The sequence below is a fragment of the Morone saxatilis genome, unplaced genomic scaffold (genome assembly GCF_004916995.1).
Source record: "Morone saxatilis isolate NCDOM2014 unplaced genomic scaffold, NCSU_SB_2.0 Contig0, whole genome shotgun sequence".
In the NCBI taxonomy this organism is placed as follows: domain Eukaryota; kingdom Metazoa; phylum Chordata; class Actinopteri; family Moronidae; genus Morone; species Morone saxatilis.
In genome coordinates this window covers 1,457,227-1,466,761 of record NW_023339650.1, presented here as the reverse complement: position 1 = coordinate 1,466,761, position 9,535 = coordinate 1,457,227, and positions in this window count along the sequence as shown.

Here is a 9,535-nt window from a genome sequence, read left to right as displayed (position 1 = left end):
GTGGAGTGGGGGGTGGGTGAGATAATGAGCAGGAGTCATCTAGGTTAAGATAAATATTCCTACATCCATCCTCTCTCAATTCATCCTCACTGCTCGTGGCCCCTTCAGCACAGAGACTGCGGGGAGGACCGCAGTATTTATCCCTCCGTCACCTCTCACCTTCTCATCGTTATCTCTCCACGCTGCCACTCTCACTCACGCTTTCCGGTAAACACTGGCCTGAACAAACAGAAGCGAGTGCCGCATTTGCTTTCATTCACAGACGGCCATCGCCCCGTTTTCCCAATCCGATAATACACCCCACTCCTCCTTTTGCTTAATTGCTTCTGGGCTCACATCGGAGGCAAGAGTGGAAAATTCCACAGCGGTAAGATAACTTCGCTCCTGAGCTGCCTCATTCCAAATTAAAGGCATGTGTGGAATTTCATGCCAGAGCTCTGACATGGGAGAGAAAGACGATGGAGAAGAGGGTGAAGATGTCAGATGGGATAGAGGAGAGGGGTCTACTACCACTTCCTTCTCTGTGGCGTTCCTTATCCGGCTCCTCTCTCACTTCGTCCCCCTGCCTTCCTTCCCCCCTGGCGAGGCCCCGGAGAATAAAGGCATTATAGAGGCTCAAGCCCAGCTGCACATGCCCCAAATGCCTATTTAATCAAAAGAAAATAAACCTGGCCAAATTCACATATTGGTGTCTGCATAAGTTAACCTGGCTCGCTGGTGGAGAATTGAAACCTGCTGTTGGAGCGTGGAGGCTTCTGGCCCGTGTCTCTTTACCCCCACGCCTGCTACCTAAACACAGCAGAGGAAGGCACGCCCTGCACTCAGTTTGTACATTCTGTTTGAGAAAATGAACCCAAATGAAAATATGGCTCCCAACTCACATTCTTATCAAAGACAATTTTGAATAAATAGCTTTACAGAATTGCCTTTTTCCACATTCATGCAAGTGGATAATGAAATATGATAAGAAAAATAATCTATTTTGGGTGTTCCGTGCCTGGAAATAAGCAAATGCTTTTCCTGCTGTAGCAGTTGAGCTTTCAGCGCACTCGAACATCCAGAAACTAACCGCTTTCCAAGGACTCCTATCTGCCTCCACATCAGCTGAATTCATACAACCCTCCATCCACGACACAAAAGCTTTTGGGGTTTTCTCCGAACCACAACACAGCTCTTGTTACAGAGTATTTGAGGCTGGATTCTTGCGGAGAACGGCCTCTGTCCAGGAAAAAAGCATCAATATCATGCTGCTCTCGGCCCTCGCCCGCATGGCCTCTTCCTCTCTTCTGCGCTCCATTATCCCAGACAGGGTTATCGTGTTACCATAATGAATCCCTTTAGAGGAAAGGCCCGTCTCTCTTGGGCCCCCAGTCAGGCTCCGGTCCCCCCTCTCACTTCTCGTCTAATCTTTGTCTCTCTTCTTTTCTTCATACTCCTTTTTTCCAGACGCTCCCTGTCCATTTCTGCTTAGAGAGGACCTCTAATGAACTCCACCCCGGCAGTAGCGGAAATGCATCGTCTTAACCAACATCAGCCTCTTCCAAACTCCCAGACAATGATGCTCTATTTCAAGGGGCCCATTCAGACGGATGATGGGAGGAAGGGATGCTTCCTCATGCAAAGGGCAACTGGGCAAAAAGGTATTAGACATGCAAAACCCAAACATAGCTTAAAGCCAAGGACTGAAATGAACAATAATAGACTGGTTAATAGGTTTGCTTGACATGAAAGCCCCAGGGAGCTTGACCTTCATAACCTTTCTCAATGTGACCTATTGACTTTGCTTGAGGGGAGCAAGCAAGGCAAAGTAACGCACAAGATTGATTGCTACTATTAAATATAGCAGGGCATGGAGTGAAATGTTAAAGTATAGTGATATTACAGCCATATTTAAGGGTTTACAACGATAATACCGAGCACATAAAATACTAAGTGATTCACTGAGTGATTCATTGCTGAGGCATAATCTTTAAAGAGCAATGTTCCTGCACTAGCTTTCTGAACTGTTGGTTACTGCAGGGCAGCTTCACCTACCTTAGGGAGTTAAAGGAATAATTCACCTTCAAAAAAACTGTGACAGCGTTAAACAGTTGACAATCCATTAAAAAAGGCAAATATCAATGTCTCCACTGACAGTAGCATCCACTCAAGACTCTCTTGAAAAATGCTTGCACTTTCTGTGTTATTAGTGCTCTCCTCCTTCACATGTACAGTAACTCACAAATGACTTTTTCATACCCATTTATTAAAAGGTATTCAAGGAAACAGGGACGTGTAAAAGTCAGACAAAGGTTGACTAGTCCATCTCAAGGTGTGTGCAGAGCTTAAAGCAGATTTTAAATCTGCTGCACAGTATGAAAGATTATTAACCCGTTTCCCAAGGTGCAAATCTATCTTGATCACGTGTCATACAAAACAAGCATGGAAATATGTTATTTCCAACTACCGTCCTCATTCGGATTAGGAATTACTGATGCAACTTGGGAAATGGGTTAAAAACCTGTATTATGTTGAAGCTTATGGACTATTTTTTCATCCAGATGTGGTTTGAAGATATCTGAAAATCCCTTCAAAAAAGAAATGAGTACAACCTTCTGGGTTCTCAGAGACCATCAAAAAAGAAATGCAGGTTATATGTAAGGTCAAATATGTTATTATTATACGATTTATTAACTAATGTATATGTGGTGTTTGAAATCTGTAATTTCACTGATTCCTACTGGTAGTTATTAGTAGGTAGGTAATTCACCGGTATAGTCTCTTTTTTCCCAACCAAAATTCTTTGTCATTAGATTGATTTAAAAGAAGCTATAATCTACTAAGGTTCTACACAAAGGGGCTTAATTAAAAAAAAGAAACCTTGCTGTCCTTGTGGATTTCTGACTTTTAACTGAGATTATTTTGGCCCGTTCCTACCTAGAAATCACAAAGAGAAACCCAAGTAAATAAAGCACATTGAGAGGAAGTCAATCAGTCTGGTCAGCCAGTCAGCCAGCCAGTCTATCACCCAATCAGGTAGTCAGTCTCCCATGTACAGTAAGTGGGCCGCTACAGATGCTCTCTAATGAGCTGGGAGCCTCTGATCCAGTGGGCCTCACCACATTCCACTGGCTCTAATAAGACCTTGTCCCGCTCTGTGAGCTGATAGCGGCTTCATTAACCACACTATGAACCTGCACAGGAAGCCGATAGGGGGTTTTATTAGGGTTTTATTACGCAAGTGGAACCAGGGCGAGTTTAATTGGAGCCAACGAGGAAGGTGGGAGATGGTGGGAGAGGGGGCGAGAGGGAAAAGGAGAGGCGGTAAACTGCGTTTCATCTCAGCCTTTTCTACTATTCTCCCTGATCTTGAGGAAATCAGAGGTGGAGGCGAAGGGAGAGATAAATAGAAATGTGCCACAAAAATAGGATAATACTCCTGAGGATGAGTTTATGTTTGTTCCTTTTCTCTCATTCCTGCACAGCCAACCTCAATCCTGTTGTGCCGATGGCAGGCATCAGGAGCTGTTTGAGGCGAGGAGTTGTGATGTTTGACAGAAGCAGGCTTGGGCGGTATTTTCAGATGTTTTAGGAATTTGGGTTGATTCTAAGAATGGATACCTCCCTCCATAGTTGGTTCAGGGCCTATATTTATCTAAGCTTTCAGTGTAGATTTTTCATTTTAGAGTGCAAGAGGTGAGGCAAGATCTGCATTGCCAATTTTAGCTGCAGAGATAAATATTAGTTGTAGACCTTGTTCTGTTTGACAACAGGCACTCGTAGTGATGCTGTGATAACAGATACACTACTACTGCTCTATTTTTGCATCTTTTTCGAGTAAAAATCTGATTTCCCTCTGGTGATGCACACTCAACACATCTGGATGAGTCCATGTGACTTTGTGGGGGTGTGACTGAATGCTGGATCCCATGGATTACACACAATACTGATCTATGTGTGCCTGCCAGCAGAGCCACTCGGAGCTCATGCTGAAACACAGAGCCGTCTTTGTGGCTTCCACCCTCACATCCATATTGTCCTGAACTGAGCCCACCAAGTTAAGTTCTAGTTTCCGTCCCTCCCTTGTAGCATCTCCACCTTCGAGGGACTCTGAAAAAAAACCTTAATTCATGCTGACTTACAAAGCCAAAATGCAGTAAATAAGTCAAAATAATTGACTGCAACAAAGACCTGAGTATTACCATAGCAAATTTGTTTGCCATACAAATGTATATGAAATCAGTACGTTAAATGTGTTACAAAGAAACAAGAAAACACAGCTTAAACAAAACATTTAATGGAACACAGTAAAAAGCCATTTACAGCTAGTCTCGACTAGAGCTACGACCAAGAAACGTACGCCATTGTGCTCCTTTTCTTCACTTTAGCAGAATGTAGAGGTTCATATTGTACAGATAAAAAGGTTGAACATCCAGTTCTAACCAGCAAATAATGAATGTTGTTGTTCCACCACAAAAGAATATGTGATAATGTGTTAATGAGTCATTTCCAAGTGCTAGTTATGTGAAAACGTTAGCCCACTGTTTAAACTAACGGTTGTTTGAATGTGTTAAATTGTAAAATAATCAATTACATTCATTTTGAGGTAATTATTAACAAATAGTAAATAGAAAGTTAAAAGAACACATTTAGTTTGTGGATACTGTTATTATTATTAAATATTACCGTATTTCTTTACGTTTTTCAACAGGTGTGTGACAATGTTTTTTTTTTATTGGAAAATAATGTCTAAAAAGACATCCAAAATAAGGCATTACATCCCATGTACTTCTATCTACTAAGGTTTACCCATTCAGCCTGAAAACCGTTCTGTAGTTACTGCTGTGTGCCTTTACATGGCAGCATGGACATCTGACCACCGTGTCTCAGTGGCTGTGGATCGGTGGCAACAAAAACAAAGTCAAATGTAGCTTCAAGTTGAGCGTGGCATTTTGAATAAGTCTCTGTAAAGGCACCGGCAGCACAAGGCTTGTTTTCAGTCTGTCTCGTTTCATTTCCGTCGCTCTTTCTTATGCACAGATCTCCAATTTGTACTTACTGGAATACAGTGAGGCGGAGAAAAAAAAACACTACAGTATTTCAGGAATTCACCAGCCACCTACAAGTGACATCTGAAATTAATTGTGCATGGAGGCGTAGAGGGGGGAAAATGTTTTCCGTAGAGTGAAACGCGTGGAGGTCGCAGTCTACATTGCATGAGCAATACCGCTGAAGGAAAACAATCTTTTACACTGAGGGGGAATGAAATACTGCGGCTTTGATTGGAAAAATAATAGAAAAAAAATAGGAGCCCCTAGTTTCTGATTATAAAAACAGAGCCTCTGAATTGTATCTTTATGATTTCCTGGAATGAATGCTATTACGTCTAAATGGATGGAAGCAAAAGGAACGCATAAGAGTCCGGCCTGAAAAGATGTTAAAGGGGTACCCCGCCCATTTTAACATACACACATGCCTTATTTTACTGACAGCTATGGAATAGTATACTCTTATTTAAGTGCTGAATCAGACAGAGAAGAATTACGTGTCACTTTATATCAGTTATGTGTAAATGCAGTTAAGCATCTACAGCCATGCTGACAGCTCTGTCAGGCTGTACTCTTTTTGTAGGGTTAAGCAAGTATTCTGATGATACTTGTACTTGTAGAAAGTACATTATCCGTACTGAATGCTCGTTTCAGCCAAGTAAAATATATAAATATTTGTTGGCTTCGGGAAGACTACGTTATGGTTCGTTGATCTGATTGGCTGAAGTTCGTCCGTGATAGACGGTGAATGCCAAATGCTAATTTAATCATGCTAACATTGAGATATTTCAGTCTGGACTAAAGTAGCAGACCGGCCGACAGACCAGTACTATAAACTATTCAGCAAATCTAAACCTGACATCGTTTTTTATTCTGCGGCCTTCATAACTCCTGAATCTACTGTCCTCTCAGAGCCGAGTGTGAACTTGAACTAGCCTTGTGGCTGTGCATATGTGTGTCCATATGAGTGTGTATCTCCTCAGCCAGGTCTGTCCAGTAAAGGGAGCCAAGGCTGGAGCTGACATGCAGGCTCTCACACAGCTGATAAGGCCCTCTCTAGCTGTGGTGCAGACTGTAGATTAAGCTCTTATAGAAAAGGGAGGAGAAATCTGGCTCATGAGGATGAGGAGGAAGAGGGGGATGTCAGTGATCAACCCCCCAGAACAGGGCCAACATTATTATCTCTACAGCCCCAACACTGTACTCTCAACCCGTCTTTCTAGTCCTGCTGTCCCTGGAATAGCCTTGTATATACTGTCCTTTAGGGGCCGCCCACAGACGGCCAAATAGTGTGGACACATGCCTGATGCTTAGTTCAGGGCCCATATCCTACACACTGGTTTCTGCTGCTTTGTTAAGCTGACTGAGGGTTACATCAACACTACATTCTAAGGTCATATGAATTAACTTTCACAAACCTGCTTTCGAAGATTTTGCAAGTGAAGACAGTTTGGATACAAAGGTAATAAGTAAAAATAAATTTTTCACAGCGGCCATTTTGACATACAATAGTAGGGTAAACACCAATTATACCAATTAAGGTTCCTTTCCATTTAGTGTAGCAGAGCCTTTCCAGTGTGTGTGCACAATAGCAGCTTGACTCTGTTTTACCCAAATGTAACAAACCTTGATGAGTATAATGGGCAACACCTGTGTTTACCCTACTATTTCATGTGTCAAAATGGCTGCTGTGAAAAAAGTCTATTCTGTAAGAAGAGCTGCCTTCAAAAAGCAATTACACTACAGAATCCTGAAACAGACTACACAAGCTCACTGATAAAGCCAAACAGAATCTGTGGAGTACAAATGCAACATAGTGTGTGTTATTTATTTTAACTCAGAATATTACAACTTTGTTTTCAAAGTCTGTGATTTCTTTTCCCTCATCTATTGAATCATAACTTTCAAAATATTGTTACTTACAGTAAATGTCAGCATCATTTTATTCGGTAGCACGTGAGATGAAAATAAAAAAATAAGACATTTGTCTACAGGAAAGTATATAGATGAAGTATATGAAGTTTTCAATAGCGAGTGAGCAGTTACTATTATTATAATTGAGAACAACAACTGCTTATGCTGACTAAAGTTTAACTAAAAAAAATCCTCTGATGTTTGTTTCCATTTTCCTGTATAAAGTACCAAATTACTAACTTATTAATTAGTAAACTAACTTGGAAATTATTAGGAAACATCAAACATCAAATGTGTCTCAGCCTCATGTGATGATATAAAGGCAGCAGCCTGATCTCTGGGGACTTGGTCACATGTATATATGTGGCATCATACATGCATTCTCCAGTCGGGAAGTAAAGGCACCCAGGAGAGCGTGGTAGAGCGCTGTCGTATAAGTGGGGTGCATTTCTATGGATACCCACCCATGTCCCGGTACAATAGTCATGTGTGCTTGTGAGTGGTATACCCATGTGACAGCTCATCGTCTGTCACAGCATGCAGCCACTGTCTCAACGGGGGCCTGATCTGGCCAGTGCTGAATGGAAGTAGCCTCTCTACTGTCCAGTGAGAGAAAGAATGTGAAAACCACCACGGTCGCTGACACTCGGAGGCTTTGGTTGCTAGAAACCCTGTGCCAGGCTTCAATTAGGCAGCCATGCATCGTACACTGAAACAATGGTTGTGTTTGTGGGTACAGTAAGTCCGGGACATTCCCATACAGCGTAAACACATAGCTTAAATCATCAAGTTGGTTGCCAATAGTTTACCTCATGTTTTCATTGTAGAGGGACATGGAGACACGTAGATACAGGCTGCCGCACTTTGACTGGGGTCAGAATGTATAATTTTCAGCCAGTACACACCTCTGCAGTTACGCAGTAGGAACTGTGAGGCCAGAGATTCACTCTGCGATAACCTTAGGGGCCTCTGCGTGCAGCAAGTGCATTCCAGCGTTCCCTGCTCCCTCTCACCATGTTCTATGCAAAGCTAACCTTGGTGTTGATGAGTGAGAAAAACCTGGGAGTAAGGAAGTGGTTGGGTCCTCCAGGGAGCGCCAGCACGCCTGTCCCTCAACCACGGAAACCAGCGTTATGACCTCTCACAATGTTGTGGGGACAATTCATGGAACTCCAAGGGGAAGTGCTTTTGGAGATTACGTCCTCCACACTGCTCTCAGGTCTTTGTGAAGTTGGTGGAGGTAAGTAGAAGGAGTGGTGTGGTGATCGGATGGATTGATAAAATAACTTCTGATAGTGCTCCAACTGATAAGGCCTCCACATCAAACGCCATGTTCTCCAGGAGCTGAACCCTTTTTCTAGAATGCTAACAGTGGCCAGTGAAATAAGCTGCTCATGACATAAACATTTTCAGGGGGCATTAAACCTCAAATGCATGCCAAGATCTTTTTCATTTCTTGTTTTTCCTACTTTACCTCCCTCACCGTGTTTCCTCAAATCCCTCCCATGTTTTTCAAACCCTCAGGCCACCTTTTTACATTCTTTCAGGCTCTGAAGGAGCATTAGGAGCCAAGAAAAAGGCAGCAACATAAACTCTGGCCATCGCCCCACTGAACCTCTGGACTTCCTGAGAGTAAGCCAATTCATCTTGGACTTTTCGTCAGTTTACCTAATAAATCAGAACCCACGGTGTGCCGCCTGCAAACACCCCGGAGGAAGGCTACTGCTGGGCAGGTTAGCCGAACACAACCTTGGTCCCTCTGCAGACTTCACTTGTAGACGGTCACATAAAACCTTGACACTGCAATGGTTGGCATGAGCTAGAAAAAAAATATCATTAACCTTGACATTGACCTGTAGCAACCTCTTGGCAAGTGGCCACAGTTTCTATCTATCAACGTAATTAACCCATAAACTGTTCAATAAATGGAGAGTGCGCCATCAAAGAGGGGTCTATAAATAAAAAAAGAAAACAGCACAGCACATTCTAAACCACCAAATACAAATCAGAAGATCCACAGTGCTGACACTTAACTCCTAGAATGAACCCTACAGTACCCTGCAGTCCCATTTCATCAAATTCTCTTGAGGTGCTGATTTCCCCACCCAATGCTTCTCTAACCACCATGTTTCATAACCACTCTGTTGCTTCACCAGAACAGATCCATCAGTCAGAAACTCAGTCATGGAAATAAACAAACTCTGCAAACCTCAAAAACGCTGCCACTCTGAGAGGGGAGGAAAAAGATGACTAAGATAGAAAGAGAGGCACACTGAATTTGAAAGAGAAATGTAAGCTAGAAGAGGGGAGGCAGGGACAGTGAGTAAAGTTCAATACCAGGGGGGTGTGAGGCAACTCTCTTCCCCCCTACTCCTTTCCTCCCATTCGTGCCGTGGCAAAGGGTGGATGGGTGGTAGGAGGGGAGGGGGACGTAGTTAAAAGCCTATCCTCTCACCCTCCTGACCTCCCACGGCAATGAGCGGAAAAACAGCTGTGGGCTGCACACTCCCTGCTCCTCAAACACTGTCCCATGGGCCTGAAGCACACATATACAAACACACAGGCACACTCATAGGATGTGAACCTGCAGATGC